The sequence below is a fragment of the Eucyclogobius newberryi genome, unplaced genomic scaffold (genome assembly GCF_026437365.1).
Source record: "Eucyclogobius newberryi isolate DKJ021-1_F unplaced genomic scaffold, fEucNew1.0.hap1 SCAF_5, whole genome shotgun sequence".
Taxonomy (NCBI): Eukaryota; Metazoa; Chordata; class Actinopteri; order Gobiiformes; family Gobiidae; genus Eucyclogobius; species Eucyclogobius newberryi.
The window spans coordinates 38,458,154-38,475,184 of NW_027316167.1; positions in this window are offsets into that span (position 1 = coordinate 38,458,154).

Genomic DNA, 17,031 nt, shown 5'->3' on the forward strand with positions numbered 1-17,031 from the left:
CTCTCTGGCTAACCCGTGGATGTACATTTAAATGGTATACATACAAAGCTTTTAAAGTGTACTACATGTCCTTATCTGTCCGTGCTCGCTTCTTTCTTATGATCTCGCTGGATTTCGGAGACGTTTTGATGCTAACCTCAGCTAGCGGCTAACTGTGCTCTTCGCTAACTGGATCTGGAGCCAAATGGTGCACTGCGAGCGGATTGCTCTGTGCCCCGTGGTACGGCCCGTGGTTCTTTGATAATGCCAGGGACCCGTGCAACCCTTTCCCCGCCTCACTCGTCTCACCTGCTGCTCCCCCTAGCTGCTCGATGGGGCAGAACAACCGCAGAGGAAACTAAAGCTGTGTGAAACGTGGCAGAAAGTGCCTGCCCAGCCGAAACCACACCAAAGTATAACGCTGTTAGCATAAAGAAATGTACAGTTGTTAATAAATCAATAAAATGTTTTTGTAGAAGCTGTGTTTGCACACTTAATTTTTTAAAGGGCACATATTCTGCATTATTTGTATTGTTAATGGCCTTTAAATGCGCTCTTAAGTACATTTTATTTTTTTTCTTTGACGTGGGCCTAAAATCAAATCCGTCTTGCCCCAGAACAGTTACATTGATAAAACCAGCTCTTGAGGTGAAAATGAGCTGTTGGCATGCTAATGTTTTTTAGCGTTACTACTAACAAAGCAACACCTTTAAGACTGAATCTGTAGAACTGACATATTCATAAATCTATTATGTTCTGGTATAAGGAAGTTGTGAATATGATATTCCAATGTTTTTTTAAACCCTTTTTAGGTGTACACATGTGCTTCTTGAAAATACTGAGCTCTAATTTGGATATTATTTTATATTCACCTCAACTGTACATGTTTACAATGTGCTTTTATATCCTGCATATTTTTTTTTAAGTCTATATGACTTATTTTGGTGGTATAGCAACTGTTGTAAATATTTATCATAGTTTTACTTCAGTTAGGTTTCAATTTGTGAAAAAAAATTGGAAAATTAAAAGACAAAAACAACTTCTACACTTTTCTGACGGTTTAAACAGTCATTATAGCTAGAGCTACCTATTTGCTGTCCATGTCCAACCAGAATGTGAATCTATATACTTTACAAAAATGGTCAAACTGGGGACAAATGGATTCACATAGACTATAAGTGTTCTGTTATGGTCACGATAAGAAACCAGAAGAACATTATGTTTGGGTGTATCTGGTGTAACCTTTGCCGAGTTGAGTTGGTTTGTGGACTTCTAACAGGAGAAGCAAGGAACATCTATGAAACCTTTATCTGTCTAGACGTAACAAAATTTTACACATCTCTACATATTTTTTGAAATTGTATACCCCTCACACATCACGCAAAGTCTGCTCAAAAATCTCTCTGGGGTTGAGTGACTAAATCTAGCAACTGCCCTGCTATATTAAACCAGGTCAGCTACATGAGCAACTGACATCACCCAAACACCAAAAATCATCAATCAAATCTAAATCCTATCTGAATTTGACTTTATTCACAAGGCCAATTTAAGTGTTTAGTTGTTTCAAGTTCTGTGTCTGTCAGATGTGACTGAAGCTAAAGTAAACCAGAAACAACTGCTGGTTTATCCTCCAATTTATCTGCATTTTTTCACTTCACTGTATCTAAATGTAAATATGATATTCAGGGTATTGATGCACGTGCCATGCATCAATAAACAGAAAATTATATTTGTTAACGTGTTTGCTGGCTTTGTTTTACTAAGCAGCTCAACATATACGTTAGCATCAGTGGAAATACAGTCAGTGTTTGGTGAGAAATCATTATTTTCTGTTTATATCTACTTTAGCCATCTTTTTTGGCATCTGCTTTCGCTCTTATCCAGTTTTTTTGCTCTAGCTTCTCCTTGGCTAAAACAGAGCTGAAGAAAGCCAGATCGCTTTGGTAGCTGGAACCTCTCAAGAAAATCCTGATCTCCAAAGCGAACCAGTGGAGACATAGCCTTTAACTCTCTGGCCTGGAACACCTTGGGCTTCCCCCTGACAAGCTGGACGAAGTCTGTCTGGAAACAGAAATCTGGATATATACTACTGAATATTCTACTGAAGTAATGTCTCTGGCTCTTAAAGCTTCAGGTGCAGGAGAGGCCTGGAGAGTCACCCACTTAGAAGACTTGACTTAGCTCTGTTCAGTGTCCCTCACATCCTTTCATCTTCCTGACCGTTCTTGTGTTCTATGTGTTCTCTTTGTTCTGTGTGTTAGCAGAGATCATGCTGTCCTGTCCATACCAATGTGCCCGCAATAGAGACGTTATTGTTGTTGTGTTACTTTTAATGGTGATTGGCAGCCAACTGAAAATGTGCATTTACCGCCACCTACTGTAGTTGCACGTCTTCAAAGTAAGTGTTTTATGCTTTACTGTAAAGAAAAGAGAGCGAGAGAGAAAGAAAGAGAAAGAGCCACAACAGAGTCAGTAGACAGGACAGACTAGACTGCCCCAGTGGCCTGCTTTCTCTGCGGACAACAATAAACTGGCCCACTTGTACACTTAGCAGGGCATTGATCTCCTGGCTGGCTCCCCAAATGTATTAGCCACCGTTAGCCCTCTACTGCTTACAACCAACATATATTTAAATCTGGGGCACCTCATTTTCAAACTCGGAAGGAGTATTTAAATGGATCTTACTATTCCTTAGCTCTCACAGACCCTTAGGCTGTACGTGCATGAACCATCACAAGAGCCCGCCTGTTCCTTACAAGGGAGCAGCTAATCCCGGAGAGCAGGACAAGAGAGCGCACTCAGGGTGAAAGGTCAGGAGGAGGTTGAAAGTGAGCGGCATAAGTGGCCGCTGCCTCTTTAATCTCAAAAGATACAGAGGAACAAGGAAGGTTACTGTGGCCTGTGGCAGGGTCCACTCACACACAGGTCTGATCCAATGTTTTTGAAATATTTCACTTGAGTGTCTTGTTGAGAAATGATTGGCTGAGATTGAAAAGTAGTAGTCACAGAGATTTTTTTTCTTCTGTGTATTTGAGCTAAATTGTTTTTTCTCCAGTATAGTTGTTGTAAATTGCAGCTTTTTGGGGCAAAAATGGGACCCTTGTGTGTTGAAAACTCATTTCGTTGAATAATTCGGATGCTGCGAGTATGATAAAGAGAAGCATATCTTTGGACCGCTGCACATAGATAAAAATGAACTAGTTCTGTTTTTCATGTTTTAGACAGTAGAAATCAGGTAACGCCTGTCAATAGAATTCTGTCAACTTGAGAGTTTAAAGCCCTGTTCACACCAAAGCGTCAAAAGCGTTCAGTTTACATTCAAAGGCTAAGTAAACGCGCTTCTTGGGCGTCCGTCATTTTTGCGGCGCGATCCCTGCGTTTTGAGTGTCAGATGTCAGGGGAGTTTGAGCGTCGGACACTTTGGACGCGCATCCAGGACGTCCAGAGTGTCCGACGCAGAAGAGTTGGACAAAGCTCAACTTTTCTGCAGCAGACGCGGCGCAGCAGCCAATCAGAGATTACTCCAGTGACGTGCTACGCACAATCCGGAAGAAGACCCAAAACAAACCCTGCAACAATAAAAAAAAAAAAAAAAAACTCAAGACGCAGCTCTTGGAGCAAATAATGATATTGACTAAACTCTTCTCACCTCTGAAGTATCTGCGGGTCCCAGACAAGCCCCATTGCCTCTGTTTTTGGACTTTGTAAACTTAATGCACCAAAGCCACTTTCTCCACTTGTGCTGCCATCGCACAGCTACACAGGGAAACACAGCATCCCCTCCACTGCACATGTGCGCTGGACGCCTCGGACCAGCGTCTGCTGGTGAGTTTATTTTTGGACGCGCGTCCGAGGCGTCTGCCTTCAAATGTATAGGCGTCAGGCGCGAATTTGACGCCCCGATCTGAACGCCCGTTAAGAGTGAATACGTTTGGCCACTCATCCAAGCAACGTCTTCAGTTCCTCTGACTAGTATCTGATGAATCACCATATCTGTCTTACAATATCAGGATAGAGTATTGCTGTCTAAACCTGTCATGAGTTTTCATTAGTGGCCAGTCCATTGGAATTGCAACAGAAAAATCCTCTGCAGCCCAGAAAGCATTTTCCCCATTGAGAGCTATGTGATTTTTATCCAGCATCTCTACTCCATTCTAGCAACTTACGCTCGGATTGGTCTGAGCAGCCATGTTGTACGCGAGCCCATGCGCCTCACTTGTGCGCACATGGGAGAAGAGAACTACTGCGCACGGTCCATGGGCCACTGAATGTAGCTAGTTGCTAAAGGCCAACAGGCCACACAAGCCAATGTTGAATTGGATGCTTTCTTGCTGCTCCGGGTCTTGAGCCACACGACACTGAACTACACTGAAACTAGCAAAACAAGCAAATCCTAATATATTCGTAGTCTCTGAATCATGGCTAACCTCCAAAATCTCGGATGCTGACATATCTTTGGACAAGTATAATATATTTTGTTGTGATACGCCAAGCAAAGGAGGTGGAGTAGAAATATTTATAAAATCTTGTACTGTATCTTTACATACCAAAGTACTCAAGTAATCAAATAGTTTTGAATATATAACTTTTAAGGTGGGTTTGAGTAAAAATAATGCTAGAAAAATAATTATAGTAGGTCTTTATTGTCCCCTGTCTGCACCTGTTGCTGAGCTACATGAGTTCTTTCCTTTCCACTTTTGATAATTCTGAATGACTTGTTTTAGGTGACATAAATATTGATTGATTGTCAAAAATGTCAGTCTAAGTATATTTCTAGCAATGTCTTCCTTCTTGATTTTAGTGACTACTCTTCTATTGGGTGTTTGCAGAACACAAAATTAATTAAATGCAAATCAAGTTTAACTTTTAAAAGACCCTTTTTGTTTCTGTTCCAGATATAATGTAGATAGAAACGCGATCACTTAAATCTATTATACGTATGTCTGCTTCTGTGCTTCTATTCTAATACAGATCGTAAGTGGGGTGGAAAACAAAAGATCCCCAGATATTGATCAATCCTACATTATGTATTAATTTACGAAATTCATTATTTATAGATTTACCAATATTTTGTGAGCTTGAGACGTCCAATGTCGGCTAAACATGTAAGTTCCAGTTGCCGCCGCAGATAAGGGTTCCCCCAGAGTGGTTTGCAATCAGATCCACAACTAACAGTATAGAAAGTGAGGTCACTTCCTGTTGGAGAGCATATAGATTTTTCAAAGTAAACATATTTCCATGAATAGTTCCCTTCCCACAAATCTGCCATCTTTATTTTTGCATTCAAAACTCTGACCAAAGGCTATTCTGATTGAGATCAATATGACCACACCCCTCTAATGTTTAATGTCCTGTATAAGATAACATAATCCTTTATTGTCCACACATGGGGAAATTTCATTCATTCAACGCAGGTAGATACAGAGGAAAAAGACAGATAACAGATTATAGGAAGTTTAAAAATCACTCTTATTAGAAGAACTCTTATAGACAAAACCTCCCATTTCCTAACATTAAATTATGTTATTAACCTTTCACATGCCATTGTATTCAACATGTTGAAATCCTTCTGGCAATTCTACTTTTGTTACACAGCTCTTTGGTCGAACACAACACACAAAACACAGAATCTACAACAACACAACAAACAAAATTAAAAAAAAGAGCTCATGCAAAAAAAAAAAAAAACGCAAAAAGCTCATGGGCAAAAAGAGGAGGGTTAAAAAATTTAGGCATTTAAAAGTAAACACACTGGCCCACAATAGGCAAATACTCACATGTCTCCAGTACAGTCCAGGTCCCTTTACTTTAAATAAAGGAAAATAAAAGGGGACCTGTATTGAGTTGGCAAATGCTAACGCCTCGTCTGCTGAAGTGAACCTTCTCAACTTCCCATTCACATTGATCCTCAGCATTGCAGGATAAAGTCGAGCATATTCCACGTTCTTCTCCATCAGGCGGGATTTCACCGGAGAGTTTACAGACCACTTGCGCAGAGTAGTTGTTAAAGGAGACTTGGGGCTTGGTTGATCCGGGTTGGCCCGAGACGTCCGGATGACGCCCTAACATGCTGTTTATCACCAAAGTTGTGTGGTGTGGTGTTCTGGTGCAGCGGTAACAACCTGGAGCTCAACGCCCAGAAGACAGTGGACATGATCGTGGACTTGAGGAAAGTTAAAGCCCCCCAGCCCCCCTCACCTCTCCCCCATCTACACTGTGAACTCCCTCCGCTTCCTCTGCACCATCATCACCATCATCACCCGAGACCTCAAGTGGGAGCCCACCATCAGCTCCTCATCAAGAAGACCCAGCAGAGGATGTACTTCCTGCGGCAGCTGAGGAAAGCAAAGCTGCCAGTGCAGATGATGATGCAGTTCTACACAGCCATCATTGAGTCCATCCTCACCTCCTCCATCACCGTGTGGTACACTGGAGCAACAGCCAGGGACAAACAGAGACTACAGTGCATTATGCGCTCTGCTGAGAAGGTGATCGGCTGCGGACTTACATCCCTGCAGGACCTGTACTTCTCAAGGACTCTGGGACGAGCAGGTCGGATCAGAGCTGACCCTTCTCACTCTGGACACGGATTATTTGAGCCACTCCCCTCAGGCAGGAGGCTACTCCCCTCAGGCAGGAAGCCACTCCCCTCAGGCAGGAGGCTACTCCCCTCAGGCAGGAGGCTACTCCCCTCAGGCAGGAGGCCACCCCCCTCAGGCAGGAGGCCACCCCCCTCAGGCAGGAGGCTACTCCCCTCAGGCAGGAGGCCACTCCCCTCAGGCAGGAGGCTACTCCCCTCAGGCAGGAGGCCACCCCCCTCAGGCAGGAGGCCACCCCCCTCAGGCAGGAGGCTACTCCCCTCAGGCAGGAGGCTACTCCCCTCAGGCAGGAGGCCACCCCCCTCAGGCAGGAGGCTACTCCCCTCAGGCAGGAGGCCACTCCCCTCAGGCAGGAGGCCACCCCCCTCAGGCAGGAGGCCACCCCCCTCAGGCAGGAGGCCACCCCCCTCAGGCAGGAGGCCACCCCCCTCAGGCAGGAGGCCACTCCCCTCAGGCAGGAGGCCACTCCCCTCAGGCAGGAGGCCACCCCCCTCAGGCAGGAGGCCACCCCCCTCAGGCAGGAGGCCACTCCCCTCAGGCAGGAGGCCACCCCCCTCAGGCAGGAGGCCACCCCCCTCAGGCAGGAGGCCACTCCCCTCAGGCAGGAGGCCACTCCCCTCAGGCAGGAGGCCACTCCCCTCAGGCAGGAGGCCACTCCCCTCAGGCAGGAGGCCACTCCCCTCAGGCAGGAGGCCACCCCCCTCAGGCAGGAGGCCACCCCCCTCAGGCAGGAGGCCACTCCCCTCAGGCAGGAGGCCACCCCCCTCAGGCAGGAGGCCACTCCCCTCAGGCAGGAGGCCACTCCCCTCAGGCAGGAGGCCACTCCCCTCAGGCAGGAGGCCACTCCCCTCAGGCAGGAGGCTACCGTCCATCCGGACCAAAACCTCCCGCCAACAGTTTCTTTCTCTCTGCAGTTGGACTCATGAACCACTTTGCACTCACTGCACTGTTCACTTCTTATTGCACTACATATTTTATTTATGTATATATCAAGCCTATTTTTAACTTTATTTTAACTTTACTTACTTATTTCTTATATATCTGGTAGCTATTCATTGTTCATTGTTTTGTATTCATTGTTCATTGTTTTGTTGTTTGTGTTGCATCGAATCACCAAGACAAGTTCCCATGTTTGTGAATTTTGTTCTTTGACAATGGCAATAAACTTTATTCTGATTCTGTTTAGCATAGAAACCCTTTCAAGAAATTTGCTCCTGGTTTATGGAACAAAGTCTTTTTAAATTACATTATTTTATGCCTTTAAATGAATTTAAAGCACTTGTTAAAACCATCCACAGGGCCAGTGCCAGTTTGCAATGATTCTATTCCACATTGTGTGGGTTTTTTACATTTATTTTATTGGCAGGGTACTCAACAGCGTACACATGAAAGAGTTTCTTTCATTGATATTTTTTCCCTGTATAAATAAATCTAAATTGTATTAATCCTTATTGAAGTGTGTTAGTTTCAGTGTATTGACTCATCCCTTCAGACAGAATTAAGGCAGTGACTCACTAGAACCACTGGTGAGTCACTGTCAACTGTCACATCATATTTCTTTTACAATGGAACGTACCTGGCCGATTGAGAGACTACACAGACCTCACATATGTAGATAATCATTTTACATTTTGTTCACTGTAAACCACAATATTGCTCTAAAACAGCTTAATAGTAGAAACAGGTTCAATAGCTTCCTGTTCTGCAGGAACCAATCAACATAGACTTAGAGTAAGCCAATGATGAAGGAAAAACATCAGAATAGTTGATTGAAAAGAATAATTTTACTCTGCTTACCTGAGGACTATAGCAGTAAACATCATCACTTTGAATGAGCAATCACCCAAATGATTATTACCACATTACCCAAATGTGGTAATAATTAGTTCGGAGGTCTCTGAGGAGATGTCAGAGGAATGTAGAAATAAACAGACAATTCTAACAGAGAAAGAGAGGTCACCTGGGGTCAGTTAGGAAAGAGGGACCAGTCAGGGGCCGGAACACAGCCATCAGTGTGTGTGTGAGAGAGGAGACAGGGGCCAGTCAGGGGCCGGAACACAGCCATCAGTGTGTGTAGTGTGTGAGGGGTCAAATGTGACAGGAAACCAAGAGTCTGTGAGCGTTTGCCCAGTGTTCACATGTCACTGTCATGTTTTAGTGTTTCAATTAGTGTGAGAAGAAATATTGTACCAAAAAAAACTAAATTCTGCATGATTTGTATTTTTCCTTTACTTTTAAACTTGCTCTTGTATCATTGCTTTGGCCTCTCATGTTTTACAACTTAAAATAATGTATGTACTGAAAACCACAGGTGTTCCCTCATCAGGATTGGTGTTAATGCTCCATCTGCTGGCATCAGATGGAATTACCATGGGGAAATAAACAAACGCTAGCTTGCCCTGACATGCTAATGTAAGCATGGAATGCTTGTGATTTGAGGGTAAATAAAAACACTCACAGAACAGAATGTAAAGAAAAAAACGATTCCACCATCACAGATTCCAAACCCATTTGGCGGAGCTGGACCCAGGTTATGTTTTGTTCGCTGAAGGGCCAGTGCTGTGGTGAGGCATTGGGCCCCACGTTGTACCCCACTGCCACCATGGGCCCCATCCAGGGGCTCTCTATGGCACTAGCCCTGGAGTTCCTGCCGTCATCTTGTTCTTGTTCCTTGTTCTTCTTGTTCCTCCTGTTCCTCCTGTTTTACTTCCCTGGCTGTGCAGGTGGACTATTTAAAGGTGCAAATTTAAACTATCGTGAGCATCAACTGTGAAATTAGAACTTGAGAACAATTGTGATTTGGACTAAAGGAACTGGTATGAAGTAAACTGTGAACATTGAATTCCCAACTGAACGATTGTGAAAACTGAATGAGAAGCCACTTAAAATTCAAGTTATAAATACAAACAGAACAAGGTCACGCAAACCAAAGCGCTTAAAAAGGTTAACCAGTGTCTGTCAAGATATAGTCACAGAATCTGAATCAAGCTCAGAACCACTGCATTTGGCACTTTTAAATATTCAAATTCCAAGTCATTTTTAATCAATGATTGTATTATTTCTAAAATATTTGACATTTTGCTTTTAATAATCAAGTACAAATACTTACCGATTCCTCTCCCCTGGATTTTATATTTTTAGATGTGACCAGAAAAGGGGAAAAGGGAGGTTGAGTAGCAGTGCTATTTAACAACAAGCAGATATGTAAATAAAAGTAATTTGGTACCTATGGCTCATTTGAACACGTGTCAAAACTGTAAAAAAAAATATTATCATCAACAAAGTGCTCAGCACAAAGCTGAGTTTGAAAATAACTGAGTTTGAAAATATTATAATCTCTGGAGATATGAACATACACGTTGACTATCCTAATGATAGAAATGCTCAGGAATTTGGATCTGCGGTGGACCATCATGAACTTGCATGCAACATGTACATGAGCCGATCCATAACAAAGGCCATACACTGACCTTTGTTTTATTGGCAGGGTACTCAACAGCGTACACGTGAAAGACTTTCTTTCATTGATATTTTTTCCCTGTATAAATACATCAGAATTGTATTAATCCTTATTGAAAACAACTTTGTTATGTAACATTTTCAATATCTAGGTTTTTGACCCTGCACTTTCAGATCGCTTCTGTGTTCATTTGGATTGGAATGTTCTGCCATAAAAATGATCAAGCTCAGTGTGTAAAAAGAATATTTATCAGGGTGCTTAGAACTGAACACTTCTTTGAAGCAAACTCTGAAATTCCCACTTTTTTATCTTCATCACCTGATAATATTGTAAACAATTTCAATTCTAACATTTTGTCTGTAATGGATAAAATTGCACCATTTAAAGTTAAATGGAGCCTGAAGCTCCATGGAGGAATGCTTCACAGGTGAAACTTCAGACAATGCAGAAAGACAGCAATGGCGGTAACACAAGTCAACAGTTAATCTTCATCTTCTCAAACAATCCTTGCAAAAGTACAATTTTTCCCGGCCTGACTAGGTGCAGGACGCCATGCAACAAGCCAGGCAACGGAGGGGCCAACGGGGGACACCGCAAAGCGGAAGACAGAGCAAACACAACAACAAAACAGGGGCAGAAAACAGCCACAGTAAACAGATAAAAATAGAAACAGCGAGAAACAACAACAGTAAGAGCAATAACAGTAAGAACAACACGGTAAGCAGCAATATAAAGAGCGACAGCGTAAAAGCAACAGTGTAAAAGCAACGTAGAAGCAATAGTAAAAGTAGCAACGTAGAAACAAGAGTAAACAAAACAACAGTGGAGTAGAAAACAGCGTAGTAGCAACGTAAGCAAAACAACGAGAACAGCGAAGCAAACAGCGAAACAACGGAACAAACAGCGGAACAACAGCGGAGCAACAAGTGAAGCAACAGCAGCGTGCCCAGTGCCGCTCCTCACCACTGCAGACACCAATTTTGAGGAAGTTCTATATGTAGTCCATGGCGTGAGGCCAAACAAAGGCGGCGTTCAGATGGACCTAGAAATGACCAGGAGGAACAACCAACCCGCACTGCTCAGGCTGTTTGATTCAGCTGAGAGCAAGCTTTTCCAATTAGTATGAATGGACCACCTCGTATATGGCTCGCTGGAGGCATCAAGGCAAGGCAAGTTTATTTGTAGAGCACATTTTGTACACAAGGCAATTCAAAGTGCTTCACACAGCAGGAAAAATGCATTCAAATCACAAAGAAATTACAGAAACAGAAATACAATAAAATTAACTAAATTAAAAATTATCAATCCAACTGATTTTCTAAACTAATAAAACCACAAACAAAAGAGAAGAGTGCAAAGAAAAAATCCTTTCAGTCATATGCGCAGCAAAACAAAACTGTTTTTAGCTTAGATTTGAACATTGTCAGAGTAGAAGCTTGTCTCACATCTTCAGGAAGACTGTTCCAGATTTTAGCTGCATAAAACTGAAACGCAGATTCCCCATGTTTAGTCCTGACTCTGGGCACCAGCAGGAGGCCGGTCCCTGAGGTCCTCAGAGTCCGAGATGGTTCATATGGCACTAACATGTCCAAGATGTACTTTGGTGCTAGGCCATGGAGAGACTTGTACACAAGCAGATCTGCTTTAAAGTCTATTCTCTGAGCCACAGGGGGCAGTGCAGAGACCTGAGAACAGGACTAATGTGATCGTACTTCCTGGTTCTAGTCAGGACCCGAGCAGCAGCGTTCTGGATGTACTGCAGCTGTTTTACAGCTCGTTTGGAGAGACCAGTGAGCAGGCCGTTACAGTAGTCTAATCTACTGGAGACAAACGCATGGATAAGTCTCTCTAAATCTGGTTTTGACACTATATTTTTGATTTTGGCAATGTTTTTTGGATGGTAAAAAGCTGCTGATGTTATTGATTTGACGTGGCTATTAAAGTTCAAGTCTGAGTCCATTATTACCCCCAGATTTCTAACTTGGTTTGTAGGTTTTAGAGCGAGACTCTGGAGGTGACCTCTAACACTTTCTCTTTGTTTCTGTGGCCAAAAACGATTATTTCAGTCTTGTCTGAGTTCAGCTGGAGAAAGTTGTTTTGCCTCCACAAACTGATCTGTTGGATGCAGTGACAGAGTGAATCTACTGGTCCATAGTCACCTGCCGATAGTGAAACATAGATCTGACTCGTCTGCATAATTGTGATAGGACACATTTTCACTGCGTATCAACTGACCTAATGGCAGCATGTAGAGGTTGAACAGAAGGGGACCCAGGACAGACCCTTGGGGCACTCCACAGGTCAGGGTCATGTGGTCTGAGACACAGCTACCAATTTTAACAAAGTACTTCCTGTCTTCCAGATAGGACCTTAACCAGTTTAGGGCAGTGCCAGTGATGCCCACCCAGTCCTCTAGTCTCTGTAAGAGGATCCCATGATCGACAGTGTCAAAAGCAGCACTCAGATCTAACAGAATTAAGACTGAGGCTTTGCCCGTGTCAGTGTTCAGGCGGATGTTCCAGATTGAAGCGACATGTTAACTATGTGAGTGAGTGGTGCTAACAAACTGTTCAGCACAGACTTTAGAAATCTGGTGGGTAACACATCAAGGCAGCATGTAGATGAACTCAGACTGGTGATGATCTCATGGACAGTTTTGTCAGTTACTGGTGCAAAGTGAGTTAGCTCTAAGTGTCTTGGTGGTTTTAGGGTAATTTTTTGCATTGTGGGATTTATAGCATTTTTAATGCCCTGAACTTTGTCATTAAAGAATAATGTAAACTCATTACACTTGGATGTGGAAATGAGTTCTACTGCCCGAACAGCGCAACTGAGACGCTTAGAGAAACCCGTCAGCTCAGGTGCACAAGCAAGCGCTGAGCGATCGGCAGATTAACTGGTTGGTGCCGAGCAAGTGGCCGGACAATGGCACTGGAGCGCGAGGACGAGTGGCCAACCAGGACCTGGAAATGCGTGTGGGTGGAAAAAGGGGGAGCAAAGAGAAAGGGAGCGCTTTTAAAGCCCGCCAGCCCACGCCGCCAGGAGCCGGGCAAACGCACCTTCGGCACAGGCTCCAATCACCGTTTTACCACTCATGCTTAGAAAAAGACATTCTACGAATTTTTAAATACGTCATTCGTTTCAGGTGTTTTTCCTAAGGCTCTAAAGGTTGATGTAATCAAACCACAAAAACTAACTTGAAGACTGTATTTAGGCCCATATCTAGGCTGCTGTTTATCGGCAAAAGAATTGAAAAAGTTGTTTGTACACAAGTCACCTATTATCTAATGGGTAATAATAATCTTAATCGTAACCTTCTTGACCCCTTTCGATCAGGATTTAGAGCCAACTACAGTACCGAGACAGCTCTTGTTAAAGGTCTTAATGACATAAAGATGGATTGGGGTCCCGGTAAAGTTTCTATTTTAATCTTGCTAGACTTGACAACCGCATTTGATATGGTCGATCACTCAATATTGCTAAAAAAATATCATCCATCTTCTTCTTCTGGGGCCGGATCGCGAAGGCAGCAGTCTAAGCAGACTTCCCTCTCCCCAGACATTTCCTCCAACTGCTCCGGGAGGATCCCGACGCGTTCCCAGGCCAGCCGAGAGACGTAGTCCCTCCAGCGTGTCCTGGGTCTTCTCTCTTCCCGATGAGACATGCCCAAAACACCTCCCCAGGGAGGCGCCCAGGAGGCTTCCGAAACCCAAAATCCGATGCCCGAGCCACCTCAGCTGGCTCTCGTCGTGGAGATGCAGCGGCTCTACTCCGAGCTCCTCCCATTCTTTCCCGGCGGAAGAAACTCATTTCAACCGCTTGTATCTGCGATTTTGTCCTTTTGGTCATTACCCAGAGCTCATGACCATAGGTGAGGGTAGGAACGTAGACCGACCGATAAATCGAGAGCTTTGTCTTTCGACTCAGCTCCCTCTTCACCACAACGGTCCGATGCAGCGACTGCATCACTGCAGCCGCTGCACCGATCCGCCTGTCAATCTCACGTTCCATCCTTCCCTCACTCGTGAACAAGACACAGAGATCCTTGAACTCCTCCACTTGGGGCAAGGACACCCCACCCACCTGGAGAGGGCAAGCCACATTTTTCCGGTCGAGAACCATGGCCTCAGATTTGGAGGTGCTGATTCTCATCCCAGCCGCTTCACACTCGGCTGCAAACCGTCCCAGTGCATGTTGCAGGTCCGGGTTTGATGGAGCCATCAGGACTACATCGTCTGCAAACAGCAGAGATGGAATCCTGTGGTCCCTAAACCGGACACCCTCCGACCCCTGACTGCGCCTAGAAATTCTGTCCATAAAAACTATGAACAGAACCGGTGACAAAGGGCAGCCCTGGCGGAGTCCAACATGCACTGGGAACAGGTCTGACTTACTGCCGGCAATGCGAACACAGCTCCTGCTCCGGTCATACAGGGACCGGACAGCCCTGAGCAAAGGGCCCCAGACCCCGTACTCCTGGATCACCCCCCAAAGGACACCCCGAGGGACACGGTCGAAAGCCTTCTCCAGATTCACAAGGCACATGTGGACTGGATGGGCAAACTTCCATAAACCCTTGAGCACCGGAAATTTTAGAGCTGGTCCAGTGTTCCACAACTCTACTACTCCTGAATCCGAAGTTCGGTCTGATTCTCCTCTCCAGTGCCTAAAATAGACCTTACCCGGGAGGCTGAGGAGTGTGATCCCTCTGTAGTTGGAACACACCCTCCGGTCCCCCTTCTTGAACAGAGGGACCACCATCCTGGTCTTGCCAGTCCAGAGGCACGGTCCCTGATCGCCATGTGATGTTGTAGAGACGTGTCAGCCAAGACAGCCAAGTGTCATCCATCTCATCCACCCCTGGAGCCCTGCCACTGAGGAGTTTGCCAACAACCTCAGTGACTTCAGCCCGGGTGATGGACGAGTCAGCCTCCGAGTCGTCAGTCTCTGCTTCTTCTTCGGAAGAATTGACAGTGGGATTAAGGAGATCCTCAAAGTATTCCTTCCACCATCCGACGACATCCCCAGTCGAAGTCAGCAGGTCTCCACCTGCACCATATGCACCATAAACAGTGTGGGTGAAGCACTGCATCCCTTACTTCCGGAGTCCATCACCAGGTTCGAATACAGGCACTGTAGACCTTGCGACCACAGCTCCGAGCAGCCGCATTGACAATGGAGGTCGAGAACATGGTCGACCCGGGCTCAATGTCCCCAGCCTCTCCCGGAGAATGTTCCCATTCTTCATCTGTCAAAACAAAATTACCTTCTCTTTCCATCTTACTTCTACTACATTTAGTAGAAGTAATAATGCATTTATATTGTTTAGATATTATTCCCCTTGAAAGTTTGGATGTATATGCCTTCCAAAAACATAACATATTTTCACTATTTCACACTTTTTGGGCTTGTTCTAACTATTGAGTCATTGGAACACCACACATTTCTTTGTTCCTTGCAATTGTACCTCGACGCTGAAAAAAAAAACCTCATTATACCGCGCATCCTTCTCCGTGCAAATCTTTGAAGGGCCCTACACACTTGGCCTCCTCCTCTGTGAGTGAGGAGTGAGGCGGGAGGAGGGTCCGTGTGGAGTGGCTCAGTTAATTTCCCTGGTCTCTGGTCCCTGGTTCCTGGTCCCTGGGCAGAACAAAGCTGCAGCCTCAGCCCTGTGGAGGAGCTGAGAGCAGTGAAGGACCCTCCAGGCTGCACACGCTGATCCCAGCTCTCCATGACAACTGGGCTCATTTACATGTGAACAAGCAGCTGTGGCGAGCTCATGTGTGCAGTGTGTACACAAGGAGCATATGTTATTGGTGCAGGTGTGTAAGGTGTGTTCTCACAGTAGGAACCTTTTGGATTAAGTAGCCTTCATTTCTTAATTACAATTATGTTTAGTTTTGGTCTAGATTTTGTCAATTTAGGGTCTAGGACTGAAAAGTTAAACTTAATCTAGTCTGCACTTGTCCCGCTGCACTTTTATTCATTGATATTTAACTTTTATTAATTGATGAAAATATGAATACTTTAGTATACACATGCGACTTTATAGTCTTTGTGATGACTTTTTATTTAATTTTAGCCCACAAACATATGACACTGACAAAAACGATGATAGAAATAGTTGGTCAATGATACTGGTTCCTGGTACTTTTTTGTTTTTAGTTCCACTTCCTGTTTGATGCACATTCAGTGACTGAAGTCACACAAGCACACTCTGAGGCAGACCCTCTCCAGTCAAACCAGAAACCTTTTGGTGACTCAAGTACATGTACAACACTCACTCTGTACATGATGAGCGCCCTATCACCCTTGTGTCGCTCCCACATGTCCGCACCAGCACAGCGGGCCCCTTGTGTCCCTCCGCCCCGGCTGTGTGTCCCTCCGCCCCGGCTGAGCAGTGTGTGAGGTGGGACAGGAATGAGCAAAAGTGAACAGACATAACCATTTGGAAAACAGCATGAGCCTGGGTTGCTATAGTGATGGAACTTATGTAATCAAACTACACATAGCCCCTTGAACAGAGTATGGTTACTAAGCCCAAATCACTCTTTATAAACTATTTATTCATTAGGAATTAAGTCTTTGTTTGGACTTTATTAAGCATAATTAAAATGTAATTGTGGTAAATTGATTCTAAAAAAACTTAAATTTAGCTTGTGACAAAACAATCCAACATTGCACACCAATCCCTTGCTCTTTATCCATGTGGAATTTGAGCTGAAATATTTGGGAACTCTTGTCCTCCCTGGTAAGCCTGCGGAGCTGAGAGGAAGTAAAGCCTTTCTAGGGAAACTCTGGGGCATTAGTGTGATTTAGGTCGCAGTGAAAGCCCTGCCAAGCCACACACAGCCTCAGATCTGTTCCTATCAAATTCCCAAGCTCCGCTAATCCTCAGGCCAATAGTAAGTAAGCATTTCACGCTAACACCGGAGCGCTGGAGCTGACATGCTAACATGCCGGGCTGCGAGGTAAGACAGACGCACTCACAGC